Here is a 21048-nt window from a genome sequence, read left to right as displayed (position 1 = left end):
AATAATATTTCCATTTTTTTTACGATTTGTTAAGAGGAGTTGTGGTTTCTTGATTATATTATATATATAACAGCGTAACATTACACTTATCTGAGTTTGACAATATATACTTTTTTGGCTGTTTATATGTCTTTTGTATTATTTGTTTGCTAAAACTTCTCCTCTGATTTGTATATTTTTTACTGGAAAATTAATAAAAAGATTGAAAATGGCAGTAGAAGAGGCCATGTATGGACATATCTGAATGGGAATGTGAAGCAGAGTTGAAGTGGGTGGCAACCAGGAGATCCTGTCTTTTGTGACGGATGGAGCGGAGGTGCTTGATGAAGCGGTCCCCCAATCTGCGTCGGGTCTCGCCGATGTAGAGGAGGCCGCACCGGGAGCACTGGATGCAACAGATGACCCCAACAGACTCACAAGTGAAGTGTTGTTCAGCTCAGTAACAGGAATTTTACCAGGATGCTGCTTGGATGAGAGCATATGCTTTGTAATAAAACTGGACAAACGTGGAGGCTGAGGGAAGACCTAATTGAAGCTCTTTGGCATTGAGGGGCAGAAAGTCAGAATCCTTTTGTCCCAGTACTAGAGGCATCAGAATCAGGTTTAGTATCACTGCCATACATTATGAAATTTGTTGCTTTGCAGCAGCAGTACATTGCAATCACATAATAATAAAAAATAAGAATCATAATAGGTATATACACATTGCCTATTAAAAGTATTCACCCCCTTGGTTTATTGATTTGATTTGGCTTTTTCGACACTGATCAACAGAAAAATACTCTTTCATGTCAAAGTGAAAACACATCTCTACAAAGTGATCAAAATAAATTACAAATATAAAACATAAATTCTTTGATTGTAGAAATATTCTCCCCCTTTAGTATGATACACCAAATCATCACTGGTGCAGCCAATTGGTTTTAGAAGTCACATAATTAGTTCAATTGAGATCTGTTTTTGGAGACCTGAGTGCAGTCAAGGTGTTTCAATTGATTGTAGTAAAAAATACACCTCTACCTGGAATGTCCAACTGCTGGTGAGTGAGTATCCTGGCAAAAACCACACCATGAAGACAAAAAAAATACTCTAAGCAAATCCATAAAAATGTTACTGAAAGCACAAGTCAGGAGATGGATACAGTAAAATTTCCAAGTCATAGAAACATAGAAAACCTACAGCACAATACAAGCCCTTCAGCCCACAAAGCTGTGCCAAACATGTACCTACTTTAGAAATTACCTAGGGTTACCCATAGCCCTCTGTTTTTCTAAGCTCCATGTACCTATCCAGGAGTCTCTTAAAAGACCCTATCATATCTGCCTCCACCACCATCACCAGCAACCCATTCCACGCACTCACCACTCTCTGTGTAAAAAACTTATCTGACATCTCCTCTGTACCTGCTTCCAAGCAACTTAAAACTGTGCCTTCTGGAGTTCAAGATGTCAGCACAGTGAAAGGTCTGCTTTGCTGAGCTCAGCACCACAACACTGATAATTTCGCATATAAACCTATCCATTTCAACTTTTTTTTTAAATGCCCGTGTCGGATTTAATAACATGAACATTGATGAGTATGTTTTTTGAGCTGCTTCAACACCATGTCATTGAAAAGTACTAAAAAGGCGGCCAAGATGGACGGCACAGAGTACTCGCCCGGGGCTGAGGAACTAGCTGCTGCTAGCTATGCTAACACGTTGGACCCTGCTCTTCATCAAGTAATTCAGGAAGTTACGGAGAACATATCCAAAATGATGGATGAGAAGCTGGCTCCACTCTCTCTCTAACACTCCAGAACCACACACTGGAGCTTAAAAACCTTGATACAAGAATGACCGAGGCCGAGGGCCGAGTCTCCGTGGTACAGACTGTAGCTGATCAGGCCCAAAGCCACATCCGGGCGCTAGGAAAGCAAGTTCAAAGCCTGTCTGACTATATCAATGACCTTGACAACAGAGGTAGGAGGAAGAACATACAGATCATCGGTCTACTGAAGGTATAGAAGGCAGCTAGCCAGCGAAGTTTTTTTGAGGGCTGGCTGCCTAATTTCCTTGATTTGGAAACCAAGGCTGGATGCATTAAAGTGGAAAAAGCTCACTGTATGCTGGCTCCAAAACCGGACCCAGGCCAACGCCCTTGACCTGTCCTCGTGTGGTTCCATAATTTCAGTGATAAGCAAAGAGTGATGGAGGCTTCGAGATGCCGCGGGACTGATGCCCAGACTTTAATATATGAGGGATCCAGGCTTATGTTTTTTCAAGGTTTTTCGGCAGCTGTTGTTCAGAAGTGTAAGGAATTCGACCAGGTAAAGAAGCGGCTGAGGGAATCCAGAATCCAGTACTTTATGCTATACCCGGCAGTGCTAAAAATCACCTGCAACGGGACCACCAAGATACTTGATTCTTCTGACAAAGATAAAACTTTTGTGGACACGTTGGGCTAAAGAATGTATACAGTATATTGTGTAGCCCTGGTTATGGATGATAACTTGCTCGATGGTCACTTTATTTTACCTTTTCATTACTCGACAGCAAGATATCTCATAGGATGGGTAACGCGTTTGTTTTGATTAATACAGTTTATTTGTTTAAATTAGCGGTGCTGCTCCAGCCTGAAGGAGTTTAAACATGACGGTAACAAATCGGTGGATTGATAAATTACGCCGTTTTCATTTTTGACTATGCTAAGTGCCATATTGGCAGGGGGGCAGAATATGGGGTGCTAGAAGGTTCAGATTTCCCCTTTAAGTGTGGGGTAAGTCCTCTTGTTCAGCACAGTTGGCGCTTTGTTTTTTTGTGTGTTTTTTTATTTACTTATTGCTGCTCAGCTGATCTTCAGTCGGGTTTCTTCTCCTCCGGAGTCACATGATTGTTATAAAGGGTTCTGACCAGCAATATATTACAATTGTGCTCTTGGAACATTAAGGGGAGTCATTTGCCAATCTAGAGAAAGAAAATCCTACTAAACCTGAAAAAGGAAAGGATGGACATAGCCTTATTGCAGGAGACACATTTAATGATAAAGACATCTAAAAGTGCAAGAGTGGATTTGATCAACTATCTTTCATCTTTTAATACCAGGAGTAGAGGGTGGCCATTTTAATTCAGAAGAACATACCTTTTAAGTTATTAGACTGCATTAAGGATAAGTATGGGAGATTGTAATTGTTAATGTTCCAATATATGGAGAGGAATATGGTATTCTCAATGTTTACTGCCCTCCAGCTCATCCTCTCAAATTCCTAATAGATGCTTTTTCCAAATTCACAAGCTTTTCAATACAAACCATTATTGTAGGTGGGGAGTTTAATTGTCTCATGAACCCATTAATGGACAGAGTGCCTAGTGGTCCCCAGTTGCCCTCCTCACTTTCCAAACAATCCATGGGCTTATGTGGAGAACTGAGACTTGTGGATGTCTGGAGATTGTTACATCCCTCAGACAAAGACTTCACATATTTTTCTAACTCACACAAGGTTTACACCAGAATAGACTTTTTTCTAACCCCCAAAACGCTCCTAGACTTAGTTGTATCCTGCACAATTGGGAATATCGCTATTTCTGACCATGCAGCAGTATATTTCAATATTAAGCATAGAAACATAGAGAATAGGTGCAGGAGTAGGCCATTCAGCCCTTCGAGCCTGCACCACTATTCAGTATGATCATGGCTGATCATCCAACTCAGAACCCTGTACCTGCTTTCTCCCCATACCCTCTGATCCCTTTAGCCACAAGTGCCATATCTAACTCCCTCTTAAATATAGCCAATGAACTGGCCTCAACTGTTTCCTGTGGCAGAGAATTCCACAGATTCACCACTCTCTGTGTGAAGAAGATTTTCCTCATCTCGGTCCTAAAAGGCTTCCCCTTTATCCTTAAACTGTGACCCCTCATTCTGGACTTCCCCAACATTGGGAACAATCTTCCTGCATCTAGCTTGTCCAATCCCTTTAGAATTTTATACATTCCAATAAGATCCCCCCTCAATCTTCTAAATTCCAGTGAGTATAGATAGATAGATAGATAGATAGATAGATAGATACTTTATTCATCCCCATGGGGAAATTCAACTTTTTTTCCAATGTCCCATACACTTGCTGTAGCAAAACTAATTACATACAATACTTAACTCAGTAAAAAAAAAAAATATGATATGCATCTAAATCACCGTCTCAAAAAGCATTAATAGCTTTTAAAAAGTTCTTAAGTCCTGGAGGTAGAATTGTAAAGCCTAATGGCATTGGGGAGTATTGACCTCTTCATCCTGTCTGAGGAGCATTTCATTGATAGTAACCTGTCACTGAAACTGCTTCTCTGTCTCTGGATGGTGCTATGTAGAGGATGTTCAGAGTTATCCATAATTGACCGTAGCCTACTCAGCGCCCTTCGCTCAGCTACCGATGTTAAACTCTCCAGTCCTTTGCCCACGACAGAGCCCGCCTTCCTTACTAGCTTATTAAGACGTGAGGCGTCCCTCTTCTTAATGCTTCCTCCCCAACACGCCACCACAAAGAAGAGGGCGCTCTCCACAACTAACCTATAGAACATCTTCAGCATCTCACTGCAGACATTGAATGACGCCAACCTTCTTAGGAAGTACATTCGACTCTGTGCCTTCCTGCACAAGGCATCTGTGTTGGCAGTTCAGTCAAGCTTCTCGTCTAACTGTACTCCCAGATACTTGTAGGTCTTAACCTGCTCCACACGTTCTCCATTAATGATCACTGGCTCCATATGAGGCCTAGACCTCCTAAAGTCCACCACCATCTCCTTGGTCTTGGTGATATTGAGACGCAGGTAGTTTGAGTTGCACCATATCACAAAGTCCTGTATCAGTTTCCTATACTCCTCCTCCTGTCCATTCCTGACACACCCCACTATGGCCGTGTCATAAGCCTATAAGCCTAATCGATCCAGTCTTTCTTCATATGAAAGTCCTGCCATCCCAGGAATCAATCTGGTGAACCTTCTTTGTACTCCCTCTATGACAAGAATGTCTTTCCTCAGATTAGGGGACCAAAACTGCACACAATACTCCAGCTGTGGTCTCACCAAGGCCTTGTACAACTGCAGTAGAACCTCCCTGCTCCTGTACTTGAATCCTCTTGCTATGAACATACCATTTGCCTTTTTCACCGCCTGCTGTACCTGCATGCCCACCTTCAATGACTGGTGTACAATGACACCCAGGTCTCGTTGCATCTCCCCTTTTCCTAATCGGCCACCGTTCAGATAATAATCTTTTCTTGCCACCAAAGTGGATAACCTCACATTTATCCACATTAAATTGCATCTGCCATGAATTTTCCCACTCACCTAACCTATTCAAGTCACCCTGCATCCTCTTAGCATCCACCTCACAGCTAACACCGCGGCCCAGCTTCATGTCATCCGCAAACTTGGAGATGCTACATTTAATTCCCTCATCTAAATCATTAATATATACTGTAAACAACTGGGATCCCAGCACTGAGCCTTGCGGTACCCCACTAGTCACTGCCTGCCATTCTGAAAAGGTCCCGTTTATTCCCACTCTTTGCTTCCTGTCTGCCAACCATTTCTCTATCCACATCAATACCATACCCCCAATACCGTGTGCTTTAAGTTTGCACACTAATCTCCTGTGTGGGACCTTGTCAAAAGCCTTTTGAAAATCTAAATATACCACATCCACTGGCTCTCCCCTATCCACTCCACTAGTTACATCTTCAAAAAATTTCTATAAGATTCGTCAGACATGATTTTCCTTTCACAAATCCATGTTGACTTTGTCCGATGATTTCACCACTTTCCAAATGTGCTGTTATCACATCTTTGATAACTGACTCTTAGCATTTTCCCCACCACTGATGTCAGGCTAACTGGTCTATAATTCCCTGGTTTCTCTCTCCGTCCTTTTTTAAAAAGTGGGGTTACATTAGCCACCCTCCAATCCTCAGGAACTAATCCAGAATCTAAAGAGTTTTGAAAAATTATCACTAATGCATCTACTATTTCTTGGGCTACTTCCTTAAGCACTCTGGGATGCAGACCATCTGGCCCTGGGGATTTATCTGCCTTTAATCCCTTCAATTTGCCTAACACCAGTTCCCTACTAACATGTATTTCTCTCAGTTCCTCCATCTCACTAGACCCTCAGTCCCCTACTATTTCCGGAAGATTATTTATGTTCTCCTTAGTGAAGACAGAACCAAAGTAGTTATTCAATTGGTCTGCCATGTCCTTGTTCCCCATGATCAATTCACCTGTTTCTGACTGTAAGGGACCTACATTTGTCTTAACCAATCTTTTTCTTTTCACATATCTATAAAAGCTTTTACAGTCAGTTTTTATGTTCCCTGCCAGCTTTCTCTCATAATCTTTTTTCCCTTTCCTAATTAAGCCCTTTGTCCTCCTCTGCTGGACTCTGAATTTCTCCCAGTCCTCAGGTGTGCCGCTTTTTCTGGCTAATTTGTATGTTTCTTCTTTGGACTTGATACTATCCCTAATTTCCCTTGTCAGCCACAGGTGCACTACCTTCCTTGGTTTATTCTTTTGCCAAACAGGGATGAACAATTGTTGTAGTTCATCCATGCAATCTTTAAATATTTGCCATTGCATATCCACTGTCAACCCTTTAAGTCTATCTTAGCTAATTCAGGTCTCATACTTTCAAAGTTACCCTTCTTTAAGTTCAGAACCTTTGTTTCTGAATTAACTATGTCACTCTCCATCTTAATGAAGAATTCCACCATATTATGGTCACTCTTACCCAAGGGGCCTCGCACGACAAGATTGCTAACTAACCCTTCCTCATTGCTTAATACCCAATCTAGAATGGCCTGCTCTCCAGTTGGTTCCTCGACATGTTGGTTCAGAAAACCATCCTGCATACATTCCAAGAAATCCTCTTCTACAATGTCAAGATAGAAAGGTTTCTATCACAAATAACTCTTCCAAAATTAAATACGGAAGAACAGAAGGGATTAGATATGCCTTTTACATTGAAAGAGGTCGAAGAAGCCCTAGGATCACTTCAAAGTAATAAATCTCCAGGAGAAGATGGTTTTCCGCCTGAATTCTATAAAAAGTTTAAAGATTTATTAATTCCTCCTCTTATGGAGTTAATACGCCAAGCGGAAAGAACGCATAAACTTCCAGAATCCTTTTCGACAGCCATTTTAATAGTATTGCCAAAAAAAGATAGAGATCCTTTAAAGCCATCATCATATAGACCGATTTCTTTATTAAATACTGATTATAAAATAATAGCAAAAATCTTATCTAATAGATTATCTAAATGCTTACCAAAATTAGTACATATGGATCAAACAGGATTTATTAAAAATAGACAATCAGCAGATAATGTAACTCGCTTATTTAGTATAATTCATTTAGCACAGAAGAGGGAGGAAATGAGCGTGGCAGTTGCTTTAGATGCAGAAAAAGCATTTGATAGATTGGAGTGGGATTTTTTATTTAAGGTATTGGAAAAATACGGATTAGGAGTATCCTTTATAAAATGGATTAAAACCTTAAATACTAATCCCAAAGCTAAAGTAGTGACAAATGGTCAAATTTCAACACCATTTCAGTTAACAAGGTCAACTAGGCAAGGTTGTCCATTATCACCTGCTTTATTTGTGTTGGCGATAGAGCCATTAGCTGAACTGATCAGAATGGACCCAGATATTAAGGGTTTTAGAGTTAACCAAGAAGAATACAAGATCAACTTATTTGCTGATGATGTTCTACTTTATCTAACAAACCCATTGCAATCGTTGCGTAAATTATCCTATAGATTAGAAGAATATGGGAAAGTATCAGGTTACAAAATAAACTGGGACAAAAGTGAAATTTTACCTCTTACTAAAGGAGACTATAATCAATGTCGATCAATAACCCAGTTTAGATGGCCGGCAAATGGTATAAAATATTTAGGTATAAGAGTCGATAATGATATAAAAAACATATACAAATTAAATTATTTACCACTATTGAAAAAAATTCAAGAAGATCTTGATAAATGGATGGTATTACCAATAACATTAGTAGGTAGAGTAAATACCATAAAAATGAATATATTCCCTAGATTACAATACTTATTTCAATCACTACCAATACAATTACCCCAGAAGTTTTTTCAAGAGCTGAATAAATATGTGAGGAAGTTTCTTTGGAAAGGTAAGATGTCAAGAATATCGTTGGAAAAATTGACATGGAAATTTGAGCTAGGAGGGTTACAACTTCCAAATTTTAAGAATTATTATAAAGCAAATCAACTTAGATTTATTGCATCCTTTTTTGAGAAAGACAAACCGGCGTGGATCAGAATAGAACTAGATAAAATAGGAGAAAACATACCAGAAGACTTTATATATAAATGGGAATCTAAATGGATACGGGAAAAGAAAGAATCTCCTATATTAAAACATTTGATTGATTTATGGAATAAGATAAATGTTGACGATGAGACAAAGAAATCCTTATTAGCAAAGAGATCTTTAATCCAAAATAGACTTATTCCTTTTACAATGGATAATCAACTTTTATATAATTGGTTTCAAAAAGGGATTAGATATATAGGAGATTGTTTTGAAGGAGGTATATTAATGTCATTTGATCAATTAAAGAATAAATATAAAGTATCAAACAACACTCTTTTTTGTTACTTTCAACTAAGGGCTTACTTAAGAGAAAAGCTAGGTCAAACAATGTTACTACCGAAACCCAATGAAATAGAAACTTTAATTCAAAAAGGAAAGATTAAAAAATTTATCTCTTGTATGTATAATTTGATTCAAAAACAGGCAATTAAACAAGGAGTCCATAAGTCAAGACAAAAATGGGAAAGTGATTTGAATATCAAAATTGAAGAAAAAAACTGGTCAAGACTATGTCTTGAGAGTATGACAAATACAATAAACGTTCGATTAAGATTAGTGCAATACAATTTTTACATCAACTATATATTACACCACAAAAAATAAACAAATTAAACCCAAATCTATCTGATCAGTGTTTTCGATGTAACCAAGAAATTGGTACTTTTTTACATTCTACTTGGTCTTGCTCCAAAATTCAACCTTTTTGGACAAATTTAAGAGTTTTACTGGAACAAATCATTGGAATACAACTTCCACACAACCCAACATTACTTTTACTAGGTAATATTGAAGGGATAAAACCGATATCCAGATTGAATAAATATCAGAAAGAATTTATAAAAATTGCATTGGCAGTAGCCAAAAAAGCTATTGCAGTGACTTGGAAATCGGATACATATCTAAGTATAGATCGTTGGAAGAACGAAATTTATGGCTGTATTCCACTTGAAAAAATCACTTACAATTTAAGAGATAAATATGAAACATTTTTGAAAATTTGGCGCCCTTATTTACAAAAGACAGGATTAAATATATAGGTGCTCCGAAGATGAAATAATTGGTTACTTGGGGAAAGAAATAAATGCATACACCAAAGTTATTACGAACTCCGTGGAGCGTGTGGGGATCTTCCAATATCCAGGCATTCCTTTTTTTTTTCTCTTTCTTTTTTTTTAGGGATGTTAGGGGGGAGGGGTTAAGGGGAGGGGGGCTGGGTAACATTTTTTTTTCTCATACACTTTTATTTTGTAACTATTTGAAAACAATAAAAAAAGTTTAAAAAAAAAAAAAAAGAAATCCTCTTCTTCAGCACCCTTAACATTTGGTTCACCCAATCAATATGTAGATTGAAGTCACCCATTATAACTACTGTTCTTTTATTGCACGCATTTCTAATTTCCTGTTTAATGCCATCCCCAACCTCACTACTACTGTTAGGTGGCCTGTACACAATTCCCTATTTTCTGCCCCTTAGTGTTATGCAACTCTACCCATATTGATTCCACATCCTCCATGCTAATGTCCTTCCTTTCTATTGTGTTAATCTCCTCTCTAACCAGCAATACTACTGCACCTCCTTTTCTTTCCTGTCTATCCCAAAGATAATTCAGCACGATCTAGACATTGGAGGTTGAATCCTTTTATTCTAAAAGATAATAAATTTATAGACCACTTTACTTCCAAATTCAAAACTTTCCTATCTATTAATTCCAAATCAGCTAGTCATCCATCGATGCTCTGGGAAACCGCTAAGGCCTATGCAAGGTGATTAATTATCTCCTACTCCGCTAGTAAGAAGCGACAAGCTGCGGAACAGCAGCGCCTAGTGGAAGCAAGGCTTGCGGCAGCTGAAAAGGATTATATTAATAAGCCTTCTGCAGCCAAGTTACAGAATATCACAGCCCTACACTATACACTAAACTCTTTACTTGTACAAGCAGCCAAAAGAAAATTGACATTTGCTAAACGACGATTGTTTGAACAGGGTGAAAAACCAGGCAGGTATTTGGCTTATTTAGCTAGAAAGAAAAATGCCTCTCAGACTATTGCTTCAATTAAGGATGGGATAGGAGCCCTCACTAGTAATTCTGAAATGATTAATGTTGTGTTTAAGAATTTTTATTCTAAACTGTATCAATCTGAGCAATGTAATTATGGATAATCTAGGATGGAGTGTTTTTTCAGGAATTTAGATCTCCCAGGCATTTCTTCTGAACAAGAGTCCCTCCTCAATGCTCCATGAGATACAGGAAGTTGTGAGACAGCTCCAACGTGGGAAGGCCCCTGGTCCTGATGGACTCACTAGTGAATTCTATAAAGAGTTCACAGGGTTATTATCAGAGCCTATGCTAAACATCTTCAATCATGCATTTAATTGTGGTCTCCTCCCACCATCATTATGAGAAGTTAATATCTCCCTAATTCTTAAGAAAGAGCCCTGAAGATTGTGCCTCCTACAGGCCAATTTCATTGTTAAATGTTGACTTTAAAATCTTATCTAAATCCTTAGTGTTGCAATTAGAAACTGTGTTACCTTTTATCATAAAAGAGGATCAAACGGGTTTTGTAAAAGGCCGTAGATTATCTAACAATATCTGAAGATTATTTAATGTGATTCAGGCATGTCAGCAACAGGCAGTGGACGACCTGATGGTTTCCTTAGATACAGAAAAGGCCTTTGATCGTGTCGAATGGCCGTATCTTTTTTTCACTTCAGAACAATTTGGTTTGGGCAATAATTTTATTAAGTGGGTGAAGGTTCTTTACAATGACTCTTTGGCTGTGATTCTCTCTAATGGTATTAGGTCAGATAATTTTAGTATTCTGAGGGTAAGCCGGCAGGGCTGCCCTTTATCACCACTACTTTTCACACTGGTGATCGAGCCATTGGCTGAGGCTGTTCGGTGAGACCCCAAAATATCTACTCCAGACATAGGACTAAAGTCACATAAAATTAAACTGTATGCAGACGATGCTCTAATTTTCTTATCAAACCCTGCTATATTAGTGAACCACCTTATACAATGCATCAATTCATTTAGCGCCTTTTCAGGTTATAAAATCAACTTTACTAAATCAGAGGCTATACCTCTGGGGAACCTGCAGCAGGTACCTGACACTTGGGTGTTTTCCCCTTTAAATGGTCACAGACAGGTTTTGTTTACTTAGGCATATTTATCACACCTATGTTTGATCAATTGTTGAAAGCTAACTTTACACAGTTATTTGACAAAATCAAACAGGATCTTGAGCGATGAGCACTCTTCCCATTTCTTGGCTTGGCCGAATATCCTTGCTCAAAATGAACATTCTTCCTTGTCTGCTCTACCCAATATGGATGATTCCAGTCATTTTACCCAACATATACTTAAAAAAAATAAGTGGCTGGTTTGTTTCTTTCACCTGGAACAAAAAAAGACCCTGTATTAAAATGTCTAAGTTACAGATTCCCGTAGTCTAGGGGGCCTGGATTTTCCAGACATCAAAAAATATCAATTAAGTTCCTTTTTATCTTGTGTGATTAACTGGGTTTGCAGGGACCCTCCTCAATTTGGCTAGACATTGAAGCTTCACAAGCAAAATGCCCTCTTATTAATTTGCTCTTCCTCAATAAGCTGAAACTAGGTAAGGAATATTGTCGCAATCCAATAACAATTAATACAGTCGGGGCTTGGAGGGCGGTGCGACAAATTGAGGGCAACGCAGCGAAAATATCACCCTTCCCTCCAATAACCACAGTCCAGATTTTCAGCCTGGCATAATGGATTATGGATTTAAACTTTGGATTTCTAAGGGTATTTTCCATTTAGGAGATTTGTTTGATGAAGGAATGATGATGTCTTTTAGTCAAATAGTACAGAAATTTAACATAATCCAACAAGGATCTTCTTCATTTCTTTAAGATGAGAGATTATATACAGAAAAAAAAAACATTATTGTTAATTGATTTCTATCATTCTGACATAGAAAGGAGGGAGTTTTGTTCTAAGGGTGAAGTCTCCATTAGTACTTCTTACAGCATCCTGAGGGAATGTTCTTGTGGAGAGGCTGAGCAGCTGGAAAGGGTTTGGGAGGAAGAGCTGGGAGTAGAAATTACAGCTGAAACATGGGAAGATATCTGTGATAATGCAAAGAAGATTTCAGTTTGCAATAGAACTGAAGCATTGCCACTCAAAATTCTGCATAGAGCCCATCTGACTCCAGATCATCTCTTGAAATTTAAGACGGGGGTTTCTCCAATGTGTTCCAAATGTAAAGTAAATACTGGAACTTTCACCCACTGTTTTTGGACTTGTCCCAAACTTCAGGCATACTGGAGTGATATTTTGGGTGAAATGGAAAAGATTCTAAAGATGGAGCTTGAAATGGACCCAGTGTCTTTTCTCTTAGGCTTACCCAGCAGTTGTATTACTAATGCACATCAGAAAAAACTTCTTAACATCCTGATTTTTTGTGCGAGGAAGAACATTTTACTTTGTTGGATATCCAATAAGGCCCCCGGACTTTTTGGTTAGTGTAAATTAATCATGGAATGCATTCCTCTGGACTTTTTGACATGTACAGTACACTCAAAAACAAATAGTTTTCATAAAACATGGCAATCTTCTCTGCAGTATGTAGATGTAAACCTGTCTGCTATACTAATAAGGGCTTTTGTATAGGATGTTGTGGTGATGTCTATATTTTGATGGAAGTGTTCTTTCTGATAGCTGATATCTGTGAGGGGAAGAGATGTAAATGTAAATGTAGCTGGAAATGGAAAGTTTTGTTACGCTGAGCGAAAACAAAACTGTGCCCTCTTGTGCTAGCCATTTCAGCCCCAGGAAAAATCCTCTGACTATCCACACAAGCACTGCCTCTCATCATCTTATACACCTCTATCAGGTCACCTCTCATCCTCCGTCACTCCAAGGAGAAAAGGCCAAGTTCACTCAACCTATTCTCATAAGGCATGCTCCCCAATTCAGGCAACATCCTTGTAAATCTCCTCTGCACCCTTTCTATGGTTTCCACATCCTTCCTAAAACTCACATGAAATCTCGGCTAGAGTTTGTCAGAAAGCATGTGGGAGATTCTGAAATTAGCTGGAAGGAGGTTCTATGATATGATGAAACCAAAACTAAACTTTTTGGCCATCAGACTAAATGCTATGTTTGGCATTAGCCAAACCCCACATATTATCAAAAACACACATCCCTACTGTGAAGCATGGTGGTGGCTGCATCACACTGTGGGGATGCTTCACTGCGGCAGGTCCTGGAAGGCTTGTGAAGGTAGAGGGTGAAATGAATGCAGCAAAATACAGGGAAATCCTGGAGGAAAACCTGATGCAGTCTGCAAGAGAACTGAAACTTAGGAGAACATTTGTTCTCCAACAAGACAGTGACCCCAAGCATAAAGCCAAAGCTACACAGGAATGGCTGAAAAACAACAAAATTAATGTCCTGGAGTGGCCAAGTCAGAGTCCAGACCTCAATCCATTTCAGAATGTGTGGTTGGACTTGAAAAGGGCTGTTCACTCACAATCCCCATGCAATCTGACAGAGCCTGAGCAGTTTTGTAAAGAAGAATGGGGAAAATTGCAGTGTCCAGATGTGCAAAGCTGATAGAGACCTATCCACACAGACTCGAGGCTGTAATTGCTGCCAAAGGGGCATTTACTAAATACTGGCTTGAAGGGAGTGAGTACTTATGCAATCAATTCTTTTGTGTTTTATATCTGTAGTTAATTTAGATCACTTTGTAGAGATCTGTTTTCAATTTGACAGAAAGAATCTTTTTCTGTTTATCAGTATTAAAAAAGCCAAATTAAATTCACTGTGATTCAATGTCATAAAACAATAAAACATGGAAGCTTTCAGACAGACAGACAGAGATACTTTATTGTTCCTGAGGGAAATTGGGTTTTGTTACAGCCACAGCAACCAAGAATAGTGTAGAAATATAGCAATATAAAACCATAAATAATTAAATAATAATAAGTTAATCATGCCAAGTGGAAATAGGGGTATTGAATACTTTTTATAGGCACTGTACATAAATTAAATGAGTAGTGCTAAAACAGAGGATTTTAAAAAGTACTGGGTTCATTATCCATTCAGAAATCAAGAAGCTATTTCTGTTTTCCTGAAATTTTGAATGTGTGTCTTCAAGCTCCTGTACCTCATCCTTGATGGCAGCAATGAGAAGAGGGCATGCATTTAAGGAAAGAGGGGGGAAGTGCAAAGGAGATGCGTGGGGCAAGTTGTTTATGCATAAAGTCTGCCATAAGGTCAAAAGACTTCGGAGCAGAATTAGGCCATTCAATCATGGTTGATGTATTTTCCCTCTCAACTTTCTCAGTCGTCTCCCCTCAACTTTCTTTTAATCGCTAATATTTACCGTAATACCAACAAATTACATTTAATACAACCAGCTGCCGATTACATTTTGACTGTTTAACTCAGCCACCCCCCCAACCCTCATCGCCACCCCCTCCTCTCCCCCACTCTCTCTCCCCCCCCCCCCACCCCTCTCCCCTCCACCCAGCAACTGAATAGTGGTGCATAAACAGACAGAGCATTCCTATTTTAACAGAAGATCTTTTAAGTTAGATATCAAATTTGTCCACATTAAGGTTGTGTTTGGTCGTGCATCATTTACTCTTGCTGATGATAATTCCTGGTAAGAAATGTCCAAAAAGCTCTGAAGCCAGTGAGTACTTGAAATATCATGGGGAGGTTTCCAACGCTGGACTACAATCGTCTTAGCTGCAGTCAGGCCTGCCAGCCAGGTTTTGCATGTTTTTTCCATAAGGGAAAGGTGGGAGTCATCATTTAGAAGATGTACAGTGGGTCCATTGGTAATTGTACCCCCGTTAGTTCTGTAAGAGTACTGATAACCTTCCCCCACAAACCCCTGGACATTCCCATACAACCTGTATAAAAGAGCCAACGGTTCCATGGGGGCAAAATGAGCAATATGGGTCAGGAACCAGACCCATTTGATGTTTATTTCTCAGTGTTAGATGTGCTCTATGACAAAATTTCAGTGTATATACCAATGATTCGGGTTTTTTGAAGCACCAGCAACATTATCCCAAATTGCAACCCAGTTTAAGTCTTGTCCCAATTCAGATACGTCTCTATCCCAGGCTTTCAGTCCTGATGTGGGCATAGATTTCTGGGAGTTTAATTTATCATAGATATATGACACTATCTGTCTTGGAGCACTCTGTATCCAACTTAAAATGGGATGGTCCTTTTAATCTGACCCCCAGGGAACCACGTAGGCTTTACAAGCTGATCGTACTCTAACGTAGAAGAAAAGAGAGTGTTTATCAATATTATATCAAGATACCAGTTCTTGAAAGCTAAGGATAGTACTTGCCCCATTAATATCTTGAAGAGTAGTAATACCTTTATCCTCTCACGTTCTGTTAGTGAATGGTTTCCCCCCAGATAGAAGATGATTACTATTCCATAATGGAGATGAACTGCACCATACATTTTTAAATTTTAGGAATTTTTCTGCTGCTCTAAACACTTGTAGTATATGGGTTAAAATTGGACCGTAATACAAATCACATTTTTTGTAGACAAACCTATAAGGAGAAAGTCCTTCAACCTTATTGGTGCTATTAGCTCTTGTTCTATATTTTTCCATGATGAAACTTTATCTTCCTCCATCCAATAGCTAAGACTTTTTAATACAAATGCCCAGTGATACAGTTTAAAATTTGGACATGCCAATCCCCCATCCGACTTTTTGAATTGTAGAGCTGACCACTTTATATTGGGTCGTTTACCGTTCCAAACATAGCATCGTAGTAAGGAGTCCAGTTTTTGCCAATATCCTGCTGGAGGTGCAAGTGGGATCATTGAGCTGATAAAATGAATGTGGGGTAAGATGTTCATTTTAATGACCGATATACGGGCTGGAACTGATGCTGGCAGGTGTCTCCAGCTATTAATTTCTTCTTCTATTTTTTTCAAAATCAAAGAGTAATTTGTTTTAGCCACAGATGATAGGGAAGTATTAATTTTAATACCCAAGTAGAGGACCTCTTTTGTAACATTAATCTGGGGAGGGAGAGACACCTTACTGTTATCTGTATTAATCAGCATCAGTGCTGATTTTGACAAATTAACTTTGTATCTTGAAAGAAATCCAAATTGCTCCAGTGTTTTTAAAACATAGGGGAGAGTTTGTTGAACATTTTCCATAAAAACCAACGTGTTATCCACGTAAAGTGATATCAAATGTGATGTTGTACCTATTATAATAGGGGAGATCTAAGGAGCGTTTCTAATTAAATGTGAAAGTGGTTCAATAAATATAGTAAAAATTAAAGGAGACAGAGGATCCCCTTGTCGTGTGCCTCGTCCTATGACAAATAACTCTGAGAAAGCTCCTCCCACACATACCTGGGCTGAAAGATTAGTATACAATGTTTGAATCATATTGATAAATTTATCGCCAAACTTAAATTCTTTAAGTACTCTCCAAAGATATGGCCATTCAAGACGATCGAACGCTTTTTCAGCATCAAGAAACAGCAAGCCACAGGCAGGTGGGATTTTATGTGTTGCACTCAGTATGTGTAAGAGCCGGCGAATATTATCAAATGCAAGACGCCCCTTGATAAAGCCCGTTTGTTCTGGGTCAATTATTTTTCTAACTACTGTCTCGAGTCTACTGGCTAAGACTTTGGAAAATATCTTCAGGTCAGCGTTTATCAAAGAGATTGGACAGTGACTGGCTCACTCCAAGGGGGTCCTTACAGGGCTTGGGTATAACTGTGATCAGGGCTGTGTTTAGATCTCTATGGAAAGCGCCATTTCCAATAGCATAATTTAATGTTTCTAACCATACTGGTCCAAGAATATCCCAAAGTGCTAGGTAAAGTTCCACAGGTATGCCTTCTATACCTGGTGTACGGCCCTTATTTGTAGCTTTGACTGCTTTGAGTAGCTCATCCAGTGTAATAGGAGAGTCTAGAGTTTTGGTGTCCTTGAATGACAATGTAGGGAGGTCTAATCCACTAAAAAAATCGGTGAAGTCATTCTCAGAAGGAACTGAGGCACTTGTATGCAATTCTTTAAAGTAATTCTTGAATGTCTCGTTTATTTCCTCTGTTGAAGATACTACTCCATTGCTGGTATAGACCTTTTAGTTTCCTGTTGTTTGAGCGTTAGTGCCAAAAGATGGCTCAGTCTGCTGTCTTCCGCATAATACTTATGTTTGGTTATATGGGTCATATATTCTGCCCTGCTTCTTAATAAATCATTTAATTCTGCTTGTTTTGTTTTGAGCTCATTTTGTCTCCCCTCAACCTTTGACTCCCTTACTAATCAAGAACGTATCAACCTCCACTTTAAATATACGAAATGACTTGGCCTCTGCAGCCATCTGTGGCAATGAAATCCAGATTCCCCATCCTCTGCCTAAAGAAATTCCACCTTATCTATCTCTGTTCTAAGGGGAAGTCTTTCTAATCTGAGCTGTGCCCTCCAGTTCTCGAATCTCCCACTATAGAAAGCACCCTCTCCACATCCACTCTATCTAGGCCTTACAATAATCGGTAGATTTCCATGAAATTCCACCCCTCCCCATTCTTCTAAACTCCAATTCTAAACAGGCCCGGAGCCATCAAGTGTTCCCAACATATTAACACATTCATTTCCAGGACAGTCATGTCCGTGGTGGTGGTGGAAGCAGATAGTGGTGTTTAAGAGGTTGTTAGACGCAAGAAAGCAGGGAGAGAGAGGGATATGGATCATATGGATATGGACCTTAACCTATGACCTTCTGTTCTAGCCTCACCAACTCTCAATGTAAATGCAAGCAAGCTCTTTCCACTAAGGATGGGTGAGTACCCCTGTGGCTATCCCCCCTCAACACTGTTGGGGGGGTATGACCTATCAGAGGAACATCATAGGGGTCAGGTCTCTGGCACAGAGCCTGACTCTGCAATTCAGAAAGGAAGGGGGGGGGGGGGACAGGAAGTGGACTTTGGTGATAAGGGATTCATTAGTTAGGGGAACAAAAGGGAGTTTCTGTGGATGAAAATGAGATTCACGAATGTTATGTTGCCTCCTGAGTGCCAGGACATCTTAGATCAAGTCTTTAGCATTATTAAGTGGGAGGATGAACAGCCAAAGATCGTGTTCCATGTACTGTAGGTATAAATGACATGGGTAGGATGAGTGACGAGGTTCAGAGAGTTAGGTGCAAAGTTAAAGGGCAGGACCTCCAGGGTTGTGATCTCAGGACTGCTACCTGTACCATGTGCTAGTGAGGCAGAAATAAGAAGATTATACAGTTTAATATGTGGCTATGGAGTTGGTGCAGGAGGGAGGGCATCAGGTTTCTGGATCATTGGGCTCTCTTCTAGGGAAGGTGGGATCTGTACAGAAGAGATGGTTTGCACATGAATGAAGCAGACTAATATCCAGCAGCGGGATTTGCTCGTGATGCATGGCGGGGTTTAAATGGGGGATGGGAACTAGAGGGATATGATCTCTCTGTATATTCATGCGTCTAACAACCTCTTAAACACCACTATCTGCTTCCACCACCACTTCAGGCATGACTGTCCTGGAAATGAATGTGTTAATATGTGGGGAAGATTTGATGGCTCAGGATAATAGAACAGATAGTGGCGACATTGTAGAGACGGATGTTGGTAAGACTTCAGACAAAGTCAGGATTCAAAAGCTTGAGCATGGTGGGGCTAATGCGCTGAGCTGCATATACTTCAATGCAAGAAGTATTGTTGGAAAGGCAGGTGAGCTCAGGGCTTGGAGTTATGATATTGTCGCCATTAGTGAGGCTTGGTTGTAGGAGGGGCAGGATTGGCAGCTCAGTGTTCTGGAGTTCTGTTGATTTAGACCTGACAGAGTGGGAAGGATTAAAGGAGGAGGGGTGGCGTTACTAGTCAGGGAAAAAGTCATGCCAGTGCTCTGTCAGGATAGATTGGAGATCGCGACTAGTGAGACACTGTGGGTGCATCTGAAAAATTAGAAAAGTATTGCTGTGTTAATGGGGCTATATTACAGATAGCCCAACAGTCGGAGGGTGTTAGGGGAACAAATTTGTAGAGAGATCGCAGACTGTTGCAAGAAACATAAGGATGTTAGAGTTGGGGATTTTAACTTTCCACATATTGACAGGGGCTCCTGTACTCTTAAAGACTAGATGGGATAGTGTTTGTCAAATGTGTTCAGTAAAGTTTCCTTAATCAAGATGTAGAAGTCCCATTGAGAGAGTGTGCGATACATGATCTCTTATTAGGAAATGAGGCGTGGGTATAGGGGAACACTTTGTACCTGGTGATCACAATCTCATTAGCTTCAAAGTAAATATACAAAAAGATAGGTCTGGTCAGTGGTTTAAGATTCTAAATTGGAGAAAGGCCAATTTTGGTGGTATCAGAAATAATCAGACGAGTGTAGGTTAGGGCAGGCTATTTTCTAGAAACAGTGTACTTTGTAAGTGGAAGGCCTTCAAAGGTTAAATTTTGAGAGTACAAAGCTTGTATGTGCCTGTCAGGATAACAAGTATAGGGAACATCGATTTTCAAGAAATATTGAGACCTTGGTTAAGAAACAAAAAGGAGGTACCTAGCTAGTACAGGCAGGTAGGAACAAATGAGGTGCTTATGGAGTATAGGAAGTGTAAGGGAACACTTAAGAAGGAAATCAGGAGGGCTTAAAGAAGGCATGAGGTTGCTCTAGCAGACAAGGTGAAGGAGAACCCTAAGGGATTCTGCAGATACGTTACGAGCAAAGGATTGAAAGGGACAGAGTTGATCCTCTGGAAGATCTGAATGGTAATCCACGTGTGGAGCCAAAAGAGATGGGGAAGATCTCAGATAATTATTTTGCCTGCATTTGTTCAGGATACCGACACAGAATCTATAGAAGTGAGGCAAAGTGGCTTTGACTTCATGGAACCTATCCAGATTACAGAGGAGGAGGTGTTTGCTGTCCTGGGGCAAATCTAGGTGGATAAATTCCAAGACCTGAGAAGGTGCTTCCTCAGACTTTGTCAATGTCAAGTGCAGAAACTGCATGAGCCCTACCAGTGATATTTAAATCATCCTTAACAACAGGTGAGGTGCCAGACGATTGGAGGATAGCTAATGTTGTTCCACTGTTTAAAAGGCTCTAAACATAAACCAGGAAATTATAGGCTGCTGAATCTAACATCAGTAGTGGGAAAGCTATTGGAAGGTACTCTAAAGGATTGGATATATAATCTGGATAGACATGGACTGATTAAGGATAGTCAGCATGGCTTCGTGTATGGTCACATCTAACCAATCTTAGAGAGTTTTTCGAGGAAGTTACCAGTAAAGTGAGTGAAAGCAAAGCAGTGGATGTTGTCTACATGGACTTTAGCAAGGCATTTGACAAGATTTGATAGAGGTTTACAAAATTAGGAGGGGTATAGACAGGGTAAGTGCAAGCAGACACGTTAGGTGGGAATGCAACCAGAAGTTTAAATGTGAAGTTACATGGATGATAGGGGATGGAAGGCTAGGGTCCTGATGCAAGTCAGTGGGAGTAGGATTTTAATGGGTTGGCATTGAATAGATGGGCCGAAGGGCCTGTTTCTGTGCTGTACTTTTCTATGACTCTATGAGAACTGAGGTAGGGTAAGGGTGAAAGGTGAAATGTTTAAGAGAAACCGGAA

The 21048-nt window shown here is 39.7% G+C and overlaps 1 protein-coding gene across 1 annotated transcript in view; it reads right to left on the bottom strand.

Annotated features, from left to right (window-relative positions):
• Positions 1–21048, bottom strand: part of LOC140742081 (monocarboxylate transporter 5-like) — a 155208-nt gene that overhangs the window by 45011 nt on the left and 89149 nt on the right. The gene's annotated exons all lie outside the window — the stretch shown is intronic.

This window comes from Hemitrygon akajei, chromosome 19, assembly GCF_048418815.1.
Source record: "Hemitrygon akajei chromosome 19, sHemAka1.3, whole genome shotgun sequence".
NCBI classification, from domain to species: Eukaryota; Metazoa; Chordata; class Chondrichthyes; order Myliobatiformes; family Dasyatidae; genus Hemitrygon; species Hemitrygon akajei.
The sequence above is the reverse complement of the archived record's forward strand: the minus strand, read 5'-3'. Positions and strand labels throughout refer to the sequence as shown.